The following is a 26,267-nucleotide window of genomic DNA, read 5'->3' on the forward strand; positions in this document are numbered from 1 at the left end:
ACTTTGGAAATGGATCTTTCAAAACAACAGGAGTTGGGGAACCTTTAACGATTTTCACAACCTCTGCCCGATGAGGGCAATCTCTTGTGAAATGATCTTCTTCACAAATTAAACAAGGATAGCGAGGTTTGCACTTTTCGTCGTTAGATTCCGACTTCTCTTTTTTCTCCTTTGGAGCCTTGTCTGCTTTGTCCTTCTTCTTGCCTTTCTTCTTACTACCGTTTTTTGATTTAGCCGTAGATGACTCTACAGCATGAATATCGGCAGTAATTTCAGGAGAAGATTCTCCTGTCGGGGAGTCCAGTAAGGTTATTATTGGAGAAGAATTCTTTGAGGATTTCTTCTTACTTTTAGTATTCACCGTACCAATCATGCCATCAGCAGCATGAGACCCCGAAGGAGCAGCAGCAATTTGATTCGACTTAGGAAGATCTGGGATCTTCTCGTGCAACGTACCCGACTGAGTATAAACTAAGTCAAGGTACTGGGCTTGAGCAATGACTTGCTCCTCAGTAACCACTTCGGCCTTAGCTACATCTTCAGTAATCTTTGGTAATAATGATTTTACAGACCATTCAGCTAAGATTTGGTCCGGGATAAAAACTTTCACTAAACGTCTTCGACGTCTCCATTCATGAATATGATCGGAAATATAAGTGGAGGTCGACTGTTTTAATGAAGTTAATAGCTCCGTGCCGTTATCGTATCTGACCGGCAACTGAAAATGAGTTAGGAACGAGGTAGCTAACTGGCTAAAATTGTAAAAAGAGGCCCGTGGTAACTCAATGTACCACTTGGCCGCGAGACCAATGAGCGTACGCTGGAAAAGACGTAAGCGGATCGAATCATCCGAGATAGAATTTGAAGCACACCAGAGGTGGTAAGTCATCACGTGATTGGACGGATCCTCTCCAGACTTACCTTCGAACTTGGGTATATCACTGGGCAACTTATTTGGCATTGGCGGCCAGAACGGAAGATATTGAATTGGATCGTTCGTTAGGCGCGTCAAGTCTGGTAAATCCAAAGTTGTGATAAACGGTAACTGCCGGTTAGGATCTCTAAAACTCTGGGTCACAAGACCAGTCCCAAGAGGAGGATATCTAGGATAACTAGGAACAGGAATCGCATTAGGGATATTATATCCTCCTGGAAAACCAGGATTAACCGGACCATACTCGGGTTGTTGAGGTTGTTGATAAGTGTACCCAGGATACGGTTGATACTGGTAAACCGGTTGTTGGACAGCAGGACCGAATTGGTACTGTCCCTGGTACTGTTGGTGGGTAAATTGAGGTTGAGTTGTTACAACAGTACTTAAACCAGGCTGCCCTACAGGCATCTGGACCGTGGTTTGAATCGTAGATCCGGACAACGGTAAAGATGTCTGAGGAGTGGTTGCAGAGACAGTAGAAACCGAAGCTGTCGATACTCCAGAAGTAAGTGCAGTAGATGTTGCGGTAGTTGCAGCAGCCGTTTGAGATGGAGTACTAGGTGCAATTGGCGGCTGAGTAACTACCGAAGTCACAGAAGTTTGAACATTTGACTGGACAGGTTGCGGTTGCTGGGGTGGACCAGAAACTATGGGTTGTCCAGTTTGAGGTACCAACTGTATACTTGGCTGCAACACCTGTTGACCTTGTGATGGATCCCACACTATCATTCCGGGGTATTGACCCGTAACAGGTTGAGGATACTGAGATCCATAACCGGATTGAGGATAGGATTGATAACTGAAAGGCATAGTTCCCATACCTTGAACATATGACTGACCTTGAGGTGGTTGAAAACCTTGACTCGAGTATTGACCTTGAGGTTGATAACCTTGGGGTAAATACTGATACTGGGGTTGACCTTGACCTTGAGGTTGATACCCTTGAGGTTGATACCCTTGGGGTTGATACCCTTGAGGTAAATATTGATATTGAGGTTGACCCTGGGGTACATATTGAGGCTGGGGTTGACCTTGAGGCATGTATTGTACCACGGGTACATACTGACCTTGAAGCTGCCCCCCAGACACAATTTGTGTACCTTGAGGTTGCCCCCCAGGCGTTAATTGAGGCTGCCCCCCAGGCGGTAATTGACCACCTTGAGGTTGAGAAACGGGAATTGAACCTGACATCATGTAAATGTCTCCTACACCCAACGGTTTGTTACCATTGTTTCCAGGTAATAACCCATGCTCAATGGGTTGAGGAGATGCCCCCGCAAAGGTACCAGAAAGTGATTGATACCCGGTGGGAACAGAAGGACCTCCGTGCAAGAAAGATTCAGGAGTTTGAGTAAACACGGACGACTGACCAGACATATTTACAGGAGTATAAATACCTCCAGGCGGAAAAGGAGTACGAGGTGGAGAAAAACCTACCCCTGAGTTGTCTAAATAATTAGTTAACGAAAGGTACCAAGTAGTACTTCTAGGAGGACTGTAAAAGATAGATTCACGCTCTCTGAGATCAATAGTAGGTTGATCTTCAAGGGTAGATACGCCTAATTCTTCCTCTGGAGCAAGTTCTTCAATAGCTATCAAACCAGTAGGAAGATTTTCGATGATGACTCTTTCTACCCTAGGTGAATCTGGTACACTAGAAGTTGGAGTAACAGGTTCAGATATTTCAGGTTCTTCGCCTATATCACTAGTAGATGAAAAACTACCAGCAAGCTCAGAAACTTCAACGACTTCAGGATTATAACCTATCTCTAGACTTTGGTAATCTTGATGGACTACCAACGAAGACTCTCCTTCTTCTGGTGAACCTACTCTACTGCCGCTAGGAGGAGTTACAAGGACCTTTAAACCTTCGTAATGACCCGGGACGTCTTCAGGAGGTCCACCCCGTGATCTACGGAGTTTCCTCAACAAATCGGTTCCGGTAACAATCTCAGGTGACTTGCCCCGAAGTCTATGGGACTGTCTCGGTAATTCCGCCACAGTTAAAAACTTTTAACTACTGCACACGCAAACAAAGTGAAATCTTAAAACAAACCACCTAAAGTCTCTAAAGAACCAAACAAATTTGAATCATACGCCTAAAGAATCTAGGGCGTCAAACCAAGCACAAACAGTAGCCTTCCAGACCGAAAACGCTAGTTGGAGATGAAACCCAACATCGCTGGATTCGGTACAGAAGTGGCGGGTGGAACAGTTACCCCGGCAACCTGCTTAATGAATAGATCGGCACAAGTTCCTCCACTTTAACCGTCTCGAGTGAAGTGAACCCCCCGGAAAATCCAAGTGAGTCTAGCCGACGTCTGCTCCAGGTACAGTGGGATCTTCCCTCCACCGTCACCTCGGTAGAATCCTAAAGATAATGGTCACTAAGGTTACCAATCGCAACAAATGCACCTGGGGGAACAGTCTACACTCCGACAGCACGCAAGGGCAGAGTATCAAGCTCAATCCCCTTGCCGGTTCCTTGACAATAATCCAAGGTTTACCGACAAGTGACCCCTGGCTCCTCGACAATGGTTAATCCGAGGTTTACCATTTGTAATATGTGCGTGTCTGGCATCGTCCCCAACGAGGGAGGATTGATCCCCTCACTGGTTCGGACACGAGCTCGTGCTTCTCCTTTAAGAGGAGCTTTCCCAGAGTACAAATGAGACAATTGGATTTATTCTATCACAAGATAAGCTACTTGTTTGGTTTTGTTGTCTTGGAGAGTTAATTACTCTCCTACTCCAAGACACTAGCCTGATCTAAATTGGTGTTTCAGAGCCCTAGTAAATAAAAGTTACTATGTTGATTTTACTTTAAGCGTTAATTTTATGGTTTTTCTTAAAGACAAAGGGTAGTGGAGATGAAACTGGTGGTGTGTAGACTCGACTCGCAACCACTACAAAGATGCACCTAAGATGATTTACACTACTTTTCCTTTTCAATGAATCTCCTAACTAAGAGAGTTGGAAAATGCAAATTTTATAGAAAACAACTTTCTTAGTAAAGACAGTCAAAGAAACAATTCTTTTTATCTTTTCAAAACGCACAACTCATGACCACTAATTACTCTACGAAATTTCCTTTTTCTTCCAAAAGTCTACAAATGCTACCAAAGCAAACTTTTTCCAAAAGATTTTTTTGTGTTTTTTCTATGTTAATAAAGAATGTAAAACTATTTTATCAAATCGAATTTAACAAATCTAAGGCAATCAAATCAAATTCATTCAAAAGCAAATCAAAAGCAAATTTACCTAGAAGTAAAAATAACGAGGACAAAAGCCTACAAGGATGATTCCCGGATGTTTTACTTAGTCAAAATGCAACTAAGGATCAGTTCATGCAGAATCATAAACTAACCAAAAAACAAAATCGAAATCTTTTTGTTCTTTTTTCTCAAGAATGGAATTCAAGGCTTTAACAAACAAACTTTTCGAGATTCGCAAAGACAAGACACAAAGGTAGGTCTCTCACTAAGGTGACTTCTATGACAGGCCCGACTCCTAAGAGGACTGATCAAAACCAGGGAGATCCAAAGTTTGACAACCCCTAATGCCAAAGTCACTACAGGACCAGTTAAAAATCAAACCCTAAGGCAAAATCCCTATGAATTCCACCAAAACCCTCGACACTAACGGGACAAGTTCAGGTGAAGATCTTTGACAGTAAACTGATGGATCTGGGCAGTAAAAACAAAGTAAAAGCAAAATCTAAAAGAGCAAAAAGCAAAAATTGAAATTTTCTCAAAATTGACAGGGGTACGCAGGTCATCTGTTCACACAGGCGCGGGTACGCACTGTGCACAAAGACGCAGTGCGTACAAGTACGCACTGTGTTAAACCCAGAGACTGCGTACTGCTGGCAAGACTAAGAAAAATAAAAAACTAAATTGACTCTAAGCTAACCCACCCAAATACACAGCTAGACAACCAAAAATCAGAAAACAAGCAATTTTTCTCAGATCAAAATATCAAATCAAAAAGAACTCAAACACATTAATGGAGTCCCCAATGGAGTCGCCATTTTGTCACGTGGAAAGAGTCGTTAGTGCGGACACAACCGACCTTCCTAGAAAGCCTAAGACTCTCTAATGACAAACAAGACAAATAAGAGCAATCCTTCTCTAAATATGCTTTTACAATATGAGAAATCAAGTGTTTAGATCCTACCTGTAATCCAACGCTGTTGTAGTAGTCTAGCTTCGTTGATCTGGATGAGCTCCTCCTTCCCTTCGAAACCTGCATTCACCAACAATCAAACGATTAAATAGCACCTGAATATCACATAAAATAAAACATATTTAACATGTAGACCAAGGAGTACATGAAACAACTCATTAATAACAAATTGTTGAGAAGAATGGACTAATTTGTATTAAAAGGTAACAAAAGGAACCATTACAACCTGAGCCTTGGTGTTGTGCAAGCTCCTCCCAGGGTCCACAAGAGTTCTCCCTTACTTTGATCAGCTCACCCACCTCCCAATGGAAACAAGTAAAGATGGTAATCTCTCCTCACAAGCTTCTACAAGGAAGTCCTAATTACAGCAGCATCTACCCTTAGGAATGTTCAGCTTTCAACCTCTCCTCCCTTTGGCCCAATGCCTGTATTTATAATGCTCTAGAGGAAGTTACTCAGGTCCACCATCAATGGGATAAGCCCCTCTTTGGATGGGATAGCTCCCCTATTGATGGGATAAGTTCCTCTTTGGTAGGGATACATGAACCATCTGGAGGCGCTTCATACACGTCAAACATGCTTCTAGAAGACTCTAGAAATGACCACAAGTAACTTTTTTAGAGTGAAACTTGCGCCTTTTGACCTTTACAGGAGTACGCACCCATCCCTTTACATACAGAGCATACAAGTACGCAGGTTTTGTGAACTTGGGTTGCGTACCCGCAGGTGAGGCTAAGAGAAACTGCGTACCAGAGATAATTGACTTTTAAATGACTTTTCTCTCTTTCTTGAAGTTTGACATGGAAAGCAGAGGCATGAGACTTGCCAAGGGGGATAGTATGACAGTGGATGGAGCCATACTAACTGCAAATAGTCATGGTGACATTTTTTAGTGTAACAGGTTGTCTCAATTTTATTGTTTAGTAGTATGTTTAGTCATAAAGTTTTTCATTAATTTAGTCATTAATTGTCACAATTAATGACCAAATACACAACAAAATATACTACTACATGATCACCCAAGAAAACCAATTAATGACCAAAGAAATATGAACAAAATGTTGGTAGCATTATAAGATACTGTAAATTAGCTACTAATAGTCATACATATGCAAATTTTAGTCACTGTTTGAAACTAATTAATGACCAAAGAAATATGACTAAATTTTGGTCATGTTATAAGAGACTGCAAATTAGTTACTAATAGTCGTATATATGCAAAATTTAGTCATCATTTGTAATCACAAATTTATCATTTACAGTAGTCATTTATATTTTTTGGTAGTTTCATATTCATCACATAAACTACCAATTTAGTAATTTATATTAATTTCATTTACTTTCATTAATAATCATTATAAACGACTAATTTAGTCCTATATTTGTTTCATTTGTATTCATCGTTAATAAATATGTACTACTAATTTGGTGGTTTTAGATTGATTTTATGTGTTCATTATTAATCAACATAACTTAATTAGTATGATTTTGCAACTAAATTAAAAAAATGTCATACGTTAATGTGCACATTCATCTAATATGAAAATGCAAAGTTACATATGTTAATTACAATACTAAATAATATCAAGTACAATTATACATAATTTCAACCACATAAATTATATTATATGAAATTTCAAATATTACAAGATAAGTTTCCAACTTCATATTGGTTGGACTACAATTTACACATGAAATATTGTTTCATCACTTCAAAATATTATCATTGTGTGCATTGCAGGTGAATTCACCAACTCTAAATACTTGACCATTAGTTTGTATGTGTGTGTCTCATGTAGGATATTGGCTTTAAGGGTATCACTAGACCAGTTCTATTCTCTCTTTATTCTTGCATTTGTCACTCAAGTGTTATTAGTCTCCTTTCTTTAATTCTTGCTTCACATCATCAATACTGAGTTCCTCTTCTGAAAATGAAAGAAAATACAATGCAGAGTATAAGACATAAAATATGATGAACACTGGAATGTAAACTAAATTAGACTATAAAATATTTATAAGACATATACCTCAACATCATCAATGTCAATGTCATCTTTCCCCAGAAAAGAAATAAACTTGAACAATTTTCTTTAGTTGGGCAATAGTGGCCATTATGTGGCTAGATAACTTGTATAAACAAAGCAAATAAAATGTCACCATATAAAATAACACCTTAGGAGCTTAGTATTCAACCTTCAGGAAAAGCTTAGGTGCAATCACGCCAACTAAGTTACATGTTAAAAGCTCAAACTATTGATCACTTGTGAAGACAAATGGAAATAAAAAGACAACATAATAAACAAGAGCCACATGGTGGAAATGTCACTGCTTTTGTTTTTTTGCACATTTCCACCACTTGGATCTTGTTATAATAAGTTCAATAAAAAGATAAAAACAATTTATATAATATCTTAGAAGAATAAAATATGAAGTAAGAAATTTAATTAATTAAATAAAAAGATAAGTAACTTGAAAAGAAATTGGTTCTACATAGATAATTTTAATAAAAATATTATTTTAAAATTCGCATAACAATTTATTATTATTTTATCTATATATATATATATATATATATATATATATATATATATATAGAGAGAGAGAGAGAGAGAGAGAGAGAGAGAGAGAGAGAGAGAGTTTAAAGTGGAACCTGTTGCAATGATCAAAGTGGCATATTTGAAAGTTGTCTATTTTGGTGGCAATTTCAACTTTCACCACCTCAATGCTAAGAATCAACTCTATACTTATAATATCAAAATTCATAGGAAAACTATGTAGTCAATAATCTATTAATCACACCAACTACAATGACAACTTCAAATGTATAAAGACATTAAATTAGTTTGCAAATAACATTGATTAGAGGTTCTTGAACTACTACAAACTTATAAAAACGTCCAATCTTTTCCATTTCCACAAGGTATGCATAACCTCGAAACTGATATGGCACAAAAATAATAGAAAAGGATTGAGATGCACGCCTTTATCATAATACCACTTTAGGAGAAACCTCTCTCCTCCACTCCCAATGAAAACATGGAAGCTTGGTAGTCGTGCCACTCTTGAAAGCAAAAATACCAATGTTCACATCTCTCTCTCTCTCTCTCTCGCTCGTATGCAAGAAAACATACATAAGCATGCATGAATGTATCATACATCCTATAACAACACTATCATGGAGAAGAAAGTTGATGATCACATGGGATCAATTCTTGTTTGCATCAAAGGTGAAAATAGGAACAATCAATACAGGGTTGGAGAATGGAGAATGCCTCATATATTTTACATCTATAAGATACACACATATTGATAAGATGCACAACATGTGAGTCCACAAGGGATAAACATAATTTATACAGAGGAAGGTAATGGAGATATGATATAGTAGACTCTTAAAAAAGGGTATGTTAGGATCAATTCCAATCATAGACACTAGTTGCTAAGTAGAATTCAACAATGACTGTAAGCCTTAAGACATTAGAGTCTACTTGTGACTTCGCATGGTAGTGAGAAACTAGATTGATCTCCTTAGTACAACAAACCATTGTCACATTGAGATAAGAACAAAATCTAGATATTGACATCACTAATACAAAATGGCTAATTAGTTACTTAAAAAAGGACTAAAATTTTCATATAAACGACCATTTTTCAATCAATGACCAATAGTAGCTAATTTACAATATCTTATAACGCGACAAATTTTTAGTTGTTTTTAGCTTAGTCATTAATTGGTTGTCTCAATTTTATCATCTAGTAGTATATTTAGTCGTTAATTTGAACATTAATTTAGTCATTAAGTGCTGCAGTTAATGACCAAATATACAATAAAATATATTACTATATGATAATTTACCCAAGAAAACCAATTAATGACAAAAAAATATGACCAAAATGTTGGTCGTGTTAAAAGATACTGTAAATTAGCTACCAATAGTCATATATATGCAAAGTTTAGTATTCATTTGAACCAAATTAATGACCAGAGAAATATGACTAAATTTTAGTCATGTTATAAGATACTGTAAATTATCTACTAATAGTCGTATATATGCAAAACTTAGTCATCATTTGTAATAATTTTTTTATCATATGCTATAGTCATTTATATTTTTTTGGTAGTTTCATATTCATTATATAAACGATTGATTTAGTAATTTCTATTCATTTCATTTAAATTCATTCATAATTATTATAAACAACTAATTTAGTCATATATTCATTTTATTTGTGTTCATCATTAATCAATATAAACCACTAATTTAGTAGTTTTAGAATTCTTTTATGTTTTCATTATTAATCAACATAAATTAATTAGTATGATTTTGCAACTAAATTAAAAAAAAAAAAATTTCTTGAATTCAGTGGTATTAGAGGTTGATTCAATGGAACCGGGTTTGCAGAAGAAGCTGATACAACTGCACTACATGACAATTGGTATCAGAGCTCTTGATTCTCCACAAGGCTTTGGTGACATTGGTTTATGGTATATACATGATCACAAAGAAGGAAGATGGCAGAGATGGCAGAAGAACCTCATGTTGTGATAGGTGAATCTAGCAAAGATGCAGGTGAAGCTTTCTTTGAAAGGGTATTGGATCGTATGGAGGAGTTTGCTTCTGATATGGCTTCGATGAAGGTCGGGAACATACAAGTTCAGGAAGGCTATGTGAAGGTGAAAGGGGAGCTTGAGGACTTCAAAGTTCGATACGAGTATACTGAACGGTAGTATGCACAAACAGAAGAAGAAGTCAAGAAGATTGGTGAAGCAAGTGATCAAGGTTTGGCAAAATTCTTGAAATTGTAGAAAGATCTTGAAGATTCGTGGAATGAGATCACGGTTTTGAAGAGAGCTGTTGGGTACAACTCAGGTGGAGGTGTGGCTCATGTGAAATGCAAAGAGTCGGATTCTTATGACGAGACAAGGAGTGCGAAAACTATTGGTAACTTTCTATGGGATATGGAACAGTACTTGGAGTATTTGGGGATATCTGATGAGGAAACCAAAGTGAAGGTAGCTGCTCAATCCTTGACGAAAGATTCTAAGATGTGGTGGCGAAGAGGAATGAACTAGATTGCCAATGGAAATGTTGTAGACATTACTTCATGGGATGAAATGAAGAAGGTTTTCCAACTCATTTTAGTCCACAAGACGAAACATGGGATGCAAGGATAAAGATATAATACATAAAGCAAACAGGGAGTCTGCAAGCTTATCAACAAGAGTTCTGAAGTGTAGTTTTGGAACTTCCAGACATGGCAGAAAGGGACAAGGTGTTGAACTTTATCATAGGGATGAAACCTTGGGTGTGGAATGAAGTGAAGAGGCAAAAGATAAAGACACTTGAAGAAGCAATTGCTGCGGCGGATCACTTAGTAGAACACTATGATGAAGGATCTAATGAGAAGAAAAAAAAGAATGAAAAACCAAAGGAAAAGTCTACGAAAGAGGAGTCTTCGAGATCGCATGATAAGACAAAGATGAAGAAATTGTTGAAGTCTTGGATTTGTGAGGAACCAAATATGGTGAAGAATTGTCCTTCAAGACCAAAAGTGGCTGCCTTGGCACAAGCCAATACAAAAAAGAAAGAAGAAACTTCTATAGGGGTTATGCAGATTCTAGGAGCTGCAGTGGCTATGGAAGCTGTTTCACGAAGAGACCCAGAAAGAAACATGTTGGAGTATGTTGAGATGAAAGTTGGGAGTGATGTTGTACTCACTATGGTGGATAGTGGGGCAACTCACAACTTTATGAGCGAGGATAATGCGAGAAGGATTGGACTGAAGTTTGTACCAGTGTAGGCACAAATGAAGGCAGTGAATTATCCTCCAAATTCTGTGATCGGTGTAGCTGATAAGGTGGATGTGACACTTGGTGAGTGGATAGGGAGAGTCAATTTCACTATAGTGTGGATAGATGACTATGAGGCTATACTGGCCATGGAGTTTATGAAGCAATTTGAAGCTATGGTGTTCCCCATTTGAAGAAACTGTACATTTACGATGTATGAGAGGATGTGCCTATCAATGTTCCGACTGTGGAAGTAACTAAGGCCAAGTGTAAACTGATAGCGATGAATATGGAGAGTGGAAAACAAAATGAAGAGGTCTATAAGTGATTGTCTATTGCAGAGGCAAATCTTAAGGAGTAGTCAGAGGTTTTTAGGACATTGTCAGATAGCATCTTGGATCTATCTAGGAGGCTAGAAGCATTGGAGGATGATGATGATGATGCGTATGTGAGGCCGAATGTTCATATGGAGGATTGGGAGGCATAATTGCAGAGATTAGAAGTGGAGGATCCGGATAGGTGGATTGAGTTGATCAGTGAGGGAGAGCCTTCAGGCTTTGCTCCCTCCTCATATTCTTAGACTATCATGGAGATGAGGCTCATTGTTAGCTGCTCATGGCAGTGAGTATTCAACATTTTGACCAGGCATCTAGGGGTGAGATGACACAGATTGATAGGTAGCATGCAGTGGATAGTCATGATGATATAGGGGCATGAGTTCTTATGGAGGCGATGCATGGTTGGATTGGCTACCCAACTAATCACCGACATGAGGGGTACCAGCACATGATTCCTTGCAGAGCAATGGCATATCTATGGCATGAGGCAGGTCGAGAGGTGGAAAAATCTAGATTACCCACATACAGAGGTTGTATGGATTGATGGTCTTGGAGATAGATGGTTGCTGGGATGGAGAATTGTCGAGGACAAAAATGACTTGAGGTGGGGGAGGATGTAAGTCCCACGACTCATTGTTGTGATATGGTGAGTTGGGCACTCCAACTGAGTGCGTTTAACTGACAAGTCAACGAGATTCGGCATGGGCGCACAAGCGAGAGGCGATCTGGGCACGATTCAACTGGTGAGTCAAGGGCACGCCCATATAGTGTGACGATCTAAACGAAAAAGCCAAGGAAACGAATGCACAAGATTCATCGGGAAAATGGATAAGTGTTGGAAGTGATAGCGAGTTTATATGGAGGGTGGTCCCACACATGGGCACCAACACCATGAGCCAAAGTTGGAGATGGGCGAGTTAGACCAAATGGTGGGTCGGCTTGGTAAGTCAAAGCCCCAAGCGAAGGGTCGAATTCCATATAAACAAGTGGAGGAATGGTGGAGCAAATGATCAACAAAAATCTTCAAGTGTTCAAGCAAGCAAGAAGTGCGAGCCAAGCTTGGGGAGTCTGAATGTAGGGCGAAGTGCAAGTAAAGTTGTTGGCTGAAGCACGGAGCCGATGGAGAAGCATTTCAGGTGAAGTTGCAGGCAATGATTCCGCAGGGCGAGTCGACGGTTAAGGCCGCAGGTTGGGCAATGGGCGAGACCACAGTTTGGGCAGTCAGGCGAGATTGCAAGTCGAGTCGTGGGTCGGGTCATACAATGTGCATGTTCATCTAATATGATAACGCAAAGTTATATATGATAATTACAAGAGTAAATAATATCAAGTGAAAATGAAAATAATTTCAACCACATATATTTTATTAAATTAAAAGGTCAAATATTACAATATGAGTTTCCAACTTAATATTGGTTGGACTAAAATTTACATGTGAAATATTGTTTCATCATTTCAAAACGTTATCACTGTGTTTCTAAGGGATTTCAAGTGAATTCATCAACTCTAAATATTTGACATCAATCGGTATGTGTGTGTCTTATGCAAGATATTGGTTCTAAGTATATCACTAAACTGGTTCTCTTCTCTCTCTAATTTTTCATTTGTCACTCCAGTGTTATTGTTCTCCTCTTTCTTCAATTCTTGCTTCTTACCATCAATATTGAGGTCCTCTCCTAAAAATGAAAGAAGATATGATTAAGAGTATAAGACATGAAAGACGATGAATACTCGACTATAAACTAAAGTAGACTATAAAATATTTATACGACATATACCTCAACATCAACAATGTCAATGCTATTTTCCTCCATAAAAGAAAGAAACTTGAACAAGTTTTCTTTAGTTGGGGATAGTGGCCATTACATGGCCATATGACCTATATAAACAAAGAAAATAAAACATCACCATAGAAAAGAACACCTTAGTAACTTATTTATATTCAACCTTTAGAGAAAGCTTAGGCACAATCATGCCAACTAAGTTACATGTTAAAAAGTTCAAGTTGTAGATAACTTGTTAAAACAAATAATCAGTGTGATGTTTAACCCTTATCATTTTATTCGCAACAACATTTCATTCTCTAATGCGTGAATTTGGTCAAGTATATAGAAAACCTGTGCTCAAATAACAACATGAAAGTAAACTTTTTTAATAATCATGAAAATATTTTAACACAAAACAACTAAAAAGATTTCAATTAATATCATGTAATACTAAAATCATCTTCAAGATTTGGATGTTTTTTAAATGGACATGATACCAAGTATTTTCAATTTCATAGTTAAAAGAAAAAACAAAATCAAAAGAAACATTCAAAATACAATCAAACAATAAAGAGAGGATATCATGGAATGAACATTGCAATTATAAGAAATTTTTTTACCTGTCCACCGGTGTCTTGTCTAGCATTCCTAAAACATTTTCTTCATGCCTAAAATAACCATGAGGTGAAGAATCGTAATATTAAAAACCATAGGAATCCCTATTAGAAACATTTCAAAAGTCGATGGCTTAGGTGTGTGAAGTATCTCCAACAACAAATGAATCATATCCAAGACATGCTTTGCATTGTCTCCCAGTCCTTTTTCCAATCCCATTTCCTGTAACCTACCCATATCAGAGACAAGTAATAATCAAACGAAGGCATTGAAATTTTTTTATATCTTTTATATCAATAAACTTTGAATCTGGTTTGTTTAAGGAACACATTAATTCATATTTAAAGCCTTCATGTCTGAGAAGGTATCAATCAAGTAGGACATAAAAAAAATTGACCTTAATGAGGTCCTTAAACAATTACTACAATATCAATATTTTTCTTGCTATGATATCTTGGGTAGAAAAAATAACATATCTACAAAAGAAAAATCCATATATTACTTGTGTTCAAACTCTGTATATGGTGTATTCATAGGTAACTTTTTAAGATGTTCTTCTGCCTTTACCAAAGTAAATTGTAGCTTGGTTAAACTCTATATCATTTCATTCAACATCAATTTCTACAAGATAAATGTCACACATTATTATTTTCTATTTATAAACATGCTACAAATGATAAAATTGAAAGTCACATAAAACCAAGAGCAAACTTTTTTTCTAACCAAAACAAATAAACAAATATTGCCTCTAATAAAAATTCACACCTCAGAAATTACTCTGCCACATGCATGGGCTAAAGCTGAGATTATTTGATTATTTGAATATCTATATATATATATATATATATATATATATATATATATAAATCCAAGTTATTATCAGTGAAATTCAAGTATAATTCAAAAAAATAACGTCATTGCAAGGTTGTGGAGAGAGAAACATCTTCATAATTAGGCTTCTCTATTTTAATTTGATTTGAATTGAGTTTGTATTTGAATATATAATTTTCTCTAAAGAAGTGAAATATAAATATGAGAATTGAAATAGCCCAGACAATCCCAAACCTTCATTTCCTGCTTATCCATACCTATCTCCTAGCCTTGTTAAAATAATGTGCTTTAAATTATTAAAACAGTAGAATGAATTTTCTACAAAAAAATTTGTGGTCATCATGATATTAATTATAAGCTCCACAAAGAAAGTTGTTAATTGGTTTTATCTTTGGTGGTTGTGAGGAATGATTTTTATCCTTCCCACCTAGTTTCAATTTCCTTAAGTGATGTGTTGAGCTCATAACAAGAATATTGATGTAATGAAATTGAACCTTGTTGTTGATTGACATTCAGCAAGGTAAATATTTTTTTCACCATTCTTTCTAATTCACTCCAAAAACAATGGTCCAATTGCTACATAAGTGATATCATAACTGTAGCTTGTGAATTCTTTCCTAGCATATGTCTTGTGTCAACCTGGCATTCATCTTCCTTACCAAAACATTTGACTTATTTCTTTCCTATATCCAATAAAAAATGTATGTGGTATTGAAAGAGTCAATTCAACTAAATCACTCATTTCTAGCTTCTGACAAGGATCACTAACGATTTTGTGATTCACTATTGGCCTCAACTCCTCTTGTATTGGCAAACCATTAAATGTAAAATGTGAATAGACATACTTTTTTTTTCTAGTAAATCCTTCACAATCGAATTTGGATGTAGTTCTCACACAACCATCTATTTAACAGAAATAAGAAATCCTTTATTCATGAGATTTATATGATGGTAGAAATTTCAAACAACATACATAAACAATTGTGTAAAATATTAGCAAATGAATTTCAAGACAAGCAAATTGCAAAGAAACTACATCATAATATGGTGTTTTTAAGAATACCGTACTCACTTTATCATCTTGCATAATAAGAAGGAGACTATTATTTGTGCCACATGGTGGGCTACATAATTTATCCATATGTGGGCAACCATATTTATGGGAAGGGAAAGGGCAAGGTGGTCTCATGTCTACATCTTGGGGAAATAACCATAGTTTAGTGTCCATAATCTCACTATTCCACATTAGCACCCATCATGCCCACTCAACCATCTGAACAATGAAGGAAGAGTGTGTTTCCTCACCCTCCTTGTACCTCCAATGTGAAACAACTCCAAACTCAACTTGCTGATGCATTTCTTTAGTCTATATTTGTATTTCCAATGGAAGACCATCATCCCCAAAAACAACAGTATGAAAATAATGATACCTGAATCATATGGACCACAACAAGTGTTAGGAAGATATCCCAAAATATCCCATTGGTTTGTTCCTAACCTAATCTACAAATGACATAACTTCAATAGAGCGAAATGATGTATATGCCAAATCAAGGAAATCATAAAATATATATCATTTTCATATGCAAATGTAGTGCTAAGTTAAAATTCCTATATTTAGGGAGCGGTAGAAATGAAAAAGATTTTCAAAGGGGATGTTGATAAATGATGTAAGTAGAAGCACCTGCTATCCAACATATCGAATGGAATTAAAAAAAAATAACAATATCCTATCAAAATAGTGAAAATGATGACACCCCCACCATGCAAAACTTGTTGATATGATTAGTGATATGCCATTTAAGTTGTACATTTTCCTATAATACCTCAAAAATTTCATCCACAAATTTGTAACAATTTATTTGAATGCCCTCTTTCATGAGAGATTGCAACATCTGATTTTCTACTTCATAATGTATGATGATCATCAAGAAGGGGTTTGTTAAAAGAACCTCCCTTGCCTATAATACCGCCACTATATGATCTCCCTTGTCATAATTTATCAACTTCCTCAAAACTCAAGCATTTCATCTCAGGAACAAAAGCAAGGAAAAAAGGAATGAAACCCCAACAATAGCGAAGAATAATATAAATGTTTTGGATGTACCCAACACATCAATCAAATATAGGAATCTCTTTGAAACAATCAGATTAAATATCCCAAAAACTGTTGTAGCAATGCCTCCACACATACTTCTATATTTTGAAGGATAAATTTTGGAATTAATTGTCCATGGAACTAGTCCCATGCTAGGTGAGAAGAAAGATATATATACAACCAATACATGAACAACAAGCCAACCATAGCTAATTGGATCCACATCACTATAACAAGGGAAAAAATGATTTGAATAGTTGTTGGCTTGTATGGGCCTGACCCAGGTTCAAAGATGATTTAGCCAAACAAATCCCAGTACTACTGGCCCTTTCAGTAATAGTCCGTGGAGCGTGGACTGAAGTCTCACCTGAAGTAGTATGGGAGGGTGCTAGAACCAGGTTTTCGCACCCTAGAGATGTCTACAGGTTTTTGGGTGGTCTGCGGTTTGACCCTGCACACACATTGCTACGCACACCTATCAGTACCTCGCAGCCTACAATGCTGCCTTCGCGCAGCCCTATTCGAGTCGCAATCCATGTTATTAACCAAGTTACTTACTATTAAACTGAAATTATCCGATTACTTAACTTATCTGTATGATCCCAATTATACTTAATAGTGTTCAATATTCATATAAGCGCGCACAATAAACAAAATAGTATAAATGCATAGAAAATCATACAAAAACAGATACACAGTGTTTAGAACCAAAATTATCTTTATTATTCTTCTCCTTGGGTTACAGACTCAACTTCGCCCTGCGCACTCAGCTGTAGGGGTCCGCGCACTCAGTTGCAGACTCTACTAGGCCTCTGCGCACTCAGTTGTAGAGCCTCTTCCTACTACTATGACCCAAGACACTTAGACTTCTTCTCTATCCACTACTAGATCATTACATCAATCCATCCATTCCTTAATCTTACAACTTAGAGCCTTGCTCTTATTTATATAATCCCATGGTCTGCGGACCATGGGTAGGCCGACATGACATTACATTACATTACAAAATTTAGGGCGGACAACCCTATGACTCAATGTACATTTCGCGCTCCATGCCCACAATTTGCGGAGTCTTACAACATATTTGACCAAAACTTGGGCTTTGAGCCCCAAAACATGCTGTGGGGGGATTACATGCCCAACAGGCCCCCAACACAAACATCGTGACTCACCTCGAGTCACTCTATCGGTGTGACAATCTTGGCTCAAAGTCCTTCCAGCTGGACCCGTGCTGCTCAAAGGTCCGCAACGCACTGCTCTGTGATTTGTTGGACCTACTTCATGCGCTCTTCTGAAGCCTCTTTGTCAGGAGAAAATCCCTGCCTTAGTGCGTACATCCCTTGCATATGTGTGAGCTTGCCTTCGATATCTGCTATGATGGTGAAGGCCTCGTCAATCCATGGTTGGACGCGCGCTTTGAGAACTACCTCTTTCTGTCGCGCCGCATCCACCTGCTCCTTCAGTGCCTTAGCTTGCTGCACCTTCGCAAGTCGTTGAGTGAGGAATACTATTTGCGCAGTTCCTCGAACACTGTCGTACTACTCTTGAAGTTCATGTGCCTCTATTTCTAGGTGCTGTATGTTGGTGTCCTCTTCCAAAGATGTGAGGATAGCAAATGCTTATTCCAACATATGGTACAGTCTTGTATTGCACGTCCAATTTCTTCCAACCCTGTTTGGATAGTGCTAGTGCATTGTTCTCTGACTTCCAGGGGAGTGGAAGGCTGTGCCGTCAACCAAAGCTCAGTGATTTGAAGATTCAGCTCTAGCTGAACATTTTTCATTTCTGCTCTGGCTTCACAGACGTTGGTCTCCAACATGTGGGTCTACTCTGCTACTGGTAGATCTGCTGGGATGGCCAGCTCTAGGACGCATTTGCAAGTGTCATCTACGACATGTTCCATCCATTGATTCTATGATACCAGTTCATCACACTGCAGGCTGAGATGTTCGATGTTTATATTTTTCTCACTTAGAACTTTTATCGCGCAACCCTCACTGGCGCAGAGTTCTACTGTTATTCCATCCTGCAGTTGGTACAATGTTTCTCAGAGAAGGGTAGCCAAATTGAGGCCAAGTCCTTTGATCTTGCCAACCACAGCTCTATCGATCTCATTTGGTATTTCTAGCTCTCCTTCTGGTAACAGTATGGTATTGGCCATCATTGCGCATAACATCTGTTCTGCTGTTGATGTACCTTCTATGACGTAGGTGAACAAGGTTCCTTCCTACAGGGGCCGCACCTGTAGTTTCTATAGCTGCACCCTTAGGGCCCCCAACATAGTCTACTACTCTGTCATAAATTCTTGGAGCGCTTCGTTGGTGACATCGTGAACCGTCTCGTCGACATCGTAGAGGTCTCCTTCAGTTAATGTGATCAAGTCGATGGCCAAATTCGAGGTCTTGACCTTTTTTCGTGGACCCAATCTCTATAGGATGCGTGACTGTTTGAGTTGGGTCGAAGTGGTTCCTGGATCCATGCCCTCTTCTACAAGGCCTGTGTCGTCTGCCTCCTATCATGCAAAAACTTCTTGGCCCTCCTCTGCCTGCTGTTGTGGCCTCGACTGTCTGCATTGTTGCTACTACTTCGATGACTTGCTTTTTCTCTGTGGCTGCTTGTGCTGCTTCCTGGGTTTCCCTTACCTCGGCTGCCACTTTTTCGTTGCGCCTTTTCTCGGCAAGTTGGGTGACGTGCAACTTGAAATTTTCCTTCCTTTTCTACGCTGTTTTCTTCTCCAATTCTGCCAAATTTGGGGCGCGTCACTCGGGAGGCCATGTCTCTAACACTGTAAAGATCGTGTCATCAGTGGCTAGGAATGGGAGCTTTGTCCACTGCTGTGCTGGATCCTTTCATGCCCTAATGTAAATATTATGCATGTTTGCCTTGAAGTCTACAAAACTCCGCAGACTGTTGTGCACTGTGGGGACAAGCGCAGCCTCCTATTAATCCACATTCGGATGCTCGCCTCCATGAGCACCTAGAATATCTTTGTGTCACAAATCCACTTCGTTTCCTTGGTAGCCCAGAGTGAAGTGTACTTCGCGGCCTTTGGTAAGTCACGCTCAATGCTCAGGAACTGGCTATCCTCTTGCAGTTCTCTCGCTGCTAGCAATATGGACAAGAGAAACCACGCGTAGTGGAAGGTCTTACCCTTCTCCTAGGCCTCCTTGCAGTTGAGCAAAAATTTTTCACAGAGGAACTCAGCCCAGTTGAAGTAGACCCCTTCCACACGTTGTTCGGCCAATGCAACTACCGGCACTGGTACTTCATCGCCGTGACATTTTCTCATTGCTTTACTGGCTAGGAGTTGGGTGGCTATGCGCACCCCTTTATCGTTGATACTACTAATGGTGTAACCCCTCTTTTTCTTCTCAAGCTTATATTTTTTCTTCATGGCTTCTGCGAGAGCCAAATCACCGCTTTTTCCTACTATTGTCGTGGGTGCTTTCCCTTACAGGGAAGCCGAGAAATTCTTTGGATGAGATCCATCATGATGGAAATAGGCTCCTCCAGACATAAGTACCCATCATGCACCAGTAAAAGCAGCTGCTTGATGATGAAAATGGTGATGGGTGCGTAGTGAAAGTGTGATATCCACAGCAGATGAAGAAACCCAGCCTTCTCCACACCGCGCAACCATTTACGTAGTTGTAATGTGATCACCAGCCCCTTCGTATTCTATTTCATTAGGCTCTCTGTCTCTAAGTGTGGGAACTGCTCGCTATCCGTGAGGTCCCAGTCTTCAAATTTCAAGGTAGGCACATGTCCTAGGAGCGGACCCTCAAAGGTAATTCCATCGGGGAGGAGCAGGGTCTAGAGTCCACTCTTCGTTGCATCCAGATCCTTTGGTACCTTAGCTTTCCCTTTTCACAGAGGGACATACTCAGGCAATTTTGTTGCAGAGCGCATTGGTTGGATGTCTGCCTCCACGTCTTCTTCTTCATCTACCTCAGCAGTCAGAGCCTATAAGTCCTCCTCCTCTTCATCTGTCTCAATGGTGACAACCTTGCCCTTTTCCTCCATTGATAGCTTACCAAACCATGGATTCCTCAAGAACATGCGGACTGGTCGCATTGCCTGCTTATCTTTTTTCGGTCTCCGTGTTCGAGGTGATTTCGGGATTTATGACACAACCCCAGTATCTTCAGGAACATTGTGTACCGTATGGGTTGGCGCGGCCCCGCTGACGGTTCCTTCTTAAAAGCCCAAACCTCCCCTGGTATCCGTCATCTTGTATGTACTGTGTGTGGTCTTTCGCGAACTTAAGGGCTTGAATATCATTCGTTGCTCAACACTCTGTGCTCTATTCAACTGCCCAAGTATCAAGTGAACAAGTGTTGTCTCGTGGCTAGCCCCTAGAGTTTTATAACACCTTTTGAATTCAAATTTGGTCGTTCCCCCCAATTCTGGGCCATCAATTCTTTCTTGGTGGCAGATTTTCTGAAATCTTACCCATAACTATTGTCTTAAATTTCCATTGCCCACTCCATTTGGCCTCAAACTGGATAGCCTGTCATGAACAGTGACACCAACGGTCACTTCCCAACCTACCCGCGTGGTAGTGCAACTGTCCATGTGTAGGCACGAAACTTGTGACATGCTGACTCTACGCGCACCCTGTTATCATTTGGATTAAACCTCAGGTTGAAGGAAGGAAATGCTAGGGTAACCACAAACCATGCTTAGCCAAGTAGCTAGCCCTACTAGGCTGGGAAAGGGCTCTCTCCGTAGGGATCTCAGCCAAGATGATTAGATCAAGAAAAGGATTTTAGGCTAGGTATAGTAGCTTGAAGTTTTGATTTGGATTTTGAAGGGGTTTTGCTGGATCAGGAGGAGTTGGACAGTTCAGGGCTAGGGAATTAGGTCAAAATTGCAGGGTCTTCAATGGGGCAAGGTAGGCATAAGGTTTATCACTCTAGAGCTTTATGGGTGAGATGTTTTAAGACTAGTGAGAGGCTAGGAAGAGCATGTGATTACCAGGGATCCTTCCCAAATTGTAGAAAACATGAAATGGTGAATATTTTCCCAAAGCAGAGCACTATTGTAACGAATTCTGCCTATCAGCTTGAAAGCATTCACTTAGAAGAAATGAAATGATTAAAGAAATACATAAAACACATTAACATATGATAAGAAATTAATAAACTGTACTAAAACTCCATAGCACATGGATCCCATAAAAATAGTTGCAATTCTTATTAATCTCCTGCTAAACTGCTACAAAATGATGTAAAATCAAGATCTGAGCATCCAACAGAGTCCAAGTCTTTACAATGAGAAAGAAGAAGAAGATATAGGCTTTGTTTCAACCTCCTCCCATCCTCAGGGGTCGAATCACTAAGATGAGGAGCTAATCTAACCAACACTGAACAAGAAACAAGAATATAGGCATCTTAACAACTTGCCTCTAAAAGTGAAAAACTGATTCATTTGAGATCAAGTTGACTTTTAATGCAATGAATCTACCCCCTACAACTAATTATCCATCATATTTACATTCCGAGTCATAATTTACAATAGTAAAACATCCTCGATGAGAGAAAATCCATGAACACAGTCAAAAAATGGAAAAATAGCCACCTGTGCAAAATCTGCCCTACACGCAGCGCCACTTTCAGGTACCTTTTGGAGGCCTTCCAAGCATCCAAATTGCGCTCATGATATCTCATTGGAAATTTATTCAAGTCTAATTTCCAAAATACCTAGAATATATGCATTTGAAGCTCATATGACCCCTCAAAACTTGATTCTCCCAAGACTGCTTCTTTGTGTCCAAAAAGTGGTAGATGTGTTTTTTGACCTTTTGGTGGACCAGTTCTACCCCAAAAACTTAGAAAATGAATAGGGAACATGTAATCATCGCTCTAAATCCAAAAATTCAAACCATTTGTGCATTGGGTTCCCCTAGGAAATGCGCAGCACTAGTGGTGCTGCATGTTGAGGTAGATTTTTTGTGTTTAAAATTTCTAATTTTTCAAATGACAAAAATTCTTCCAAACTTGCCCAAAATTGGTGAGAAGCACCATCATAAAGTATCTTGATGAGCCAAGGAAGCTTCATCAAGCAACCTAAGCCTATCCTCCTCCTTTTTTCCTTTTAGAGCCCGCCTTAGCCTAGCTTTCATCCTTTTGACCCTCATGTTGCAAATTTTGTTTCGGGTCCTGTAATGGTAGGCCATGTGCCTGATCATTTGGTTGTATCTATTGGCCTTCTGAAATAGATTCTTAAGGTGAAAATTGACTCTCTCAAGCCAAGTCTTTCTATCATCTTCAATTGTGTCTCTTTGTCACTTTGTCGTTTTGCCTTGAGCAGTTCTAGCTCCATGAGGACTTGTTTGTCACTCAACTACTTTTTCTCTTGTTCCAAATATGTGATGACATACTTGGCCCTCTCCAAATTTCCCATCAAAGCTTGGACTTGAGCCTCCTTTTCTTGTATGATGATGCCCTTTATTGTTTCTTTGTCCTAAGCCTCTAAGTCAATTATTTCCACGCAATGATGAGTGTAACGCTACTTCGGCTCATCATGATCTGTCAAAAAAAATTCCCTCTCTTTCTCCTCATCATCAAAACTCTCCTCTAGCATCTGTTAGCGCTTGAAATTTCACCTCAGGCTGAAAAAGGCAAACTCCAAGGCAACATCAAACCACTTAGCTTCGTAGCTAGCCCTACGGGGCAGGAGAGGGCTCTCTCCAGTATATCTCGGTAAAGATCTTCAACGGGCGAGATAACCAATAAGGAAACACTGATTTTAGGCTAGTAAACTGATAAAAAAGGTTTGAATTGGAAGTTTTAAGATTTTGGTGGAAAGTTGGGGAAAGGCAATTTTGGGTGCGGGGATTGGACACAGTTTTTACAGGGGGTTCTTTGGGGCAAGGTAGGAGACAGTATTGATGCCTTTGATAGAGGTGGATGGATGAGAATGACTGGTGAGGAGTTAAGGAGAGCAAGCAATAACCTTGAATTCCCCTTAAACAGTTGAAAACATTGATATTAAGCAAACTTAAAAGCAGAGCATGACGGTCATGAATTCTACTTTAACACTTCATTTACCTAATTTGCAGAAGGAAAAGTAAGGAAATGATTCACATAACACACTTACAAGTACAAAGAGAAACACACCATCAATACATGTGACCACAAGAATCCCAAAAAGGACTGCAAAACCCTGGTCTTCCTTTGCCAAAAATTGCAGAGATACAATGAGTAATACAATAGAGCTTATCCCTCAAGAGTCCAACCTCTCCAACCATGAAAATGATTGAAAAAAGACATAATATAGACCATGCCAACCAATTCCCTAGCCTCTAGGGGTCGAGCTCATCCTTCTAGGAGTGGTTTCAACCAATTCTAAACTGAGCACTAAAATCTAGGCAGTCAAAACAACTTGCCTCTATAAGCTAGGAAACCAATTCATTCATTAAATGTTTGCTATTTCATGAATGAATCTTCTAGAATAGGTAAATAAGTGTCATGTCATCATGAAAATACATTAATTACATCAAATGGGGTGAAAAATCTCATCACAAGTAAAAACTGGTCAAAGCTGGGCGAATTCCTGAGCTGTAGATGAATTCCTGTGAAAACTACCCAACGGGTCACACCCTCTTCCTGAACAGGTCGCGCTACGTTGGAGCTGATTTTGAGGTACTTCCATGTGTCAAAATGAGGCAAAAGTTGGCTTGTTGGAAAGGTCTGGATGTCTACTTTCCAACCCAAGTGGAATTTCTGAATTTGGTGGTCATTTGCCCCTCCAAAATTGCAATCTCCCAAGACTGCTTCCTGTGTGTCAAAAAGGTGGCAGAAAGTCATTTTTTGCTTGTTTTTTGACTTTTTGGAGGCCCAAAACTTGGTGAAATTTCTTGGCAATGGCTGAGAAAGTGTAAATTTCCATGAAACATCCAAAAATTCTGAGTGTTCCAAAAATGGAGTTGCCCAACGAAAGGGTCGCGCGCGACCCATTGGTGGAGAAAACCTGTGTTTGGCACAAAAAATTCACAATTAACAAAATTTTCTCCAAATTTCTTGAAATTTGGGCTGGGAGTCCCCAATAAAGTACCATGCTCATTCAAAGAGGCTTTGGCCAAAATTTGGAGTGGATCGGGCCTTTTCCGTCGTTTTAGTGCCTTGGCCAACCTCCTTGAATCTGGCGATTACAATTTTGACATTTCTCTAAACCCATGACACCTGTGCAAAAAGTGAAGGAGGTTTTTCTTCTTTGGCATGTTATGGACAAAAACCTCTCTCAGTTTCTCAAAATTCATCTTTGATTGCTCCAAAACATCTTTTTAGTGAAACTTATCCCGATGTGTGGAACAAGGAATTTTGTCGAAATGAAGCGAAATGAAGGGGATAGGGGCTTCTAAATTCTTGAGGAAATTTTTGGAAGTAGGGAGGGATGTTAGGAAGCAGGGGAAAGTGGAATCTCAGAGATTGAGTGAGAGGAAGGGGTCCAAAAGGGAAAAACACAGGCCCAACCTAGAAAATTGCCAGGTTGTAGCTAGAAACTAGGGTTTGTGCAAAAATGAGGCATTTGGGGGATCTCAGCGATGGAAAGTGTTTAATAAGGTACATGAAGGATAGGGGAAGTTGTATGAACATCTGGATACAAGTTTTGCTAATGATTTAACCGTCCAAGAGAAATTGCCTTCAAAACCCTAGGAGAGGGAAATGAACCTTGCCAAGGCACAACTGAAGCATGAACAAGGTGTAACATGACCCAATGAAACCTAATATGATTATGAGAACCCTCTGAATGATGATACACTCAGCTGAATAGTGACATAGATTGGCATTTGGGCAACTTTGAAAAGAGTGAGAGCAAACCCTAGACCTAATGCCTAGTGACCAAATTTTGCTTGAAGACTCTTTGAAATCACAAAATTTGACCTTGACACTCTGAGACCACTTTGTAAGAGCATATTTGATCACTGGAGGAAGGCTGGAAAGACTGACACTAACAACATCTTTCCCTTCCCTTTGTGCAGCAGTTGCACATGTACCTGTTGTGTTGACGAAGAAGGCAAAGCCCCTTCCACACCCTATGGAGCAAGAATTTGCCTATGGGTTGATGAAGAAGGCAAGGTCCCTTCGACATCCCATGGAGCAAAAACTTTCCTATTAGCTGAAAATAATCTCCTTGTGACCCTCTGATATGTCATGTAAGTCCCAGGCACCTCATTAGCTCTAGTTTCTCTAGCCTCCTCATCTATTTTCACTTGAGCACTACTAGAAGGGTCCCCTACTTCTTGAGACCCTGGTGGAGGATTTTGAGGACCCCTGAAGATGTCATGAGCAATAAATGTCTCCCAAGAGATGTTGAGGAGGCTAAGATGATGAAGCACAATCATCTTGATCAGGGAATAATGATAGAGACTGCTCTTTTGCTGAGGGTATGGCTTCTTCTGCACAAAATGGGCAATCTTCTCAATATTCCTAAACAAGAAATAAGGGAGGTTTAACATCTTCACCTTGGTAAAATTCATGAGAAGCCTGATGTGATAGGTGTACAGCCTGGAAAATCTATCCTCACAAGTGAAATATTTCATGATGATTTTCATCATGGTAACATACTTGTCTTCAAGAAATCTGAAAGGAAAAGGTCTTTTCACCTCATTTCTGTACTGGGGTTTGATATAAGGCTCATAATAATGTTCATCCAGGTCCTGTGCCTTGTACCACTTCTCCCCTACATTTGGAATCCTAGTGGCA

The sequence above is a fragment of the Pinus tabuliformis genome, chromosome Q (genome assembly GCF_031772625.1).
Source record: "Pinus tabuliformis cultivar Carrire ecotype Pingquan chromosome Q, CPIR1, whole genome shotgun sequence".
NCBI lineage: Eukaryota > Viridiplantae > Streptophyta > Pinopsida > Pinales > Pinaceae > Pinus > Pinus tabuliformis.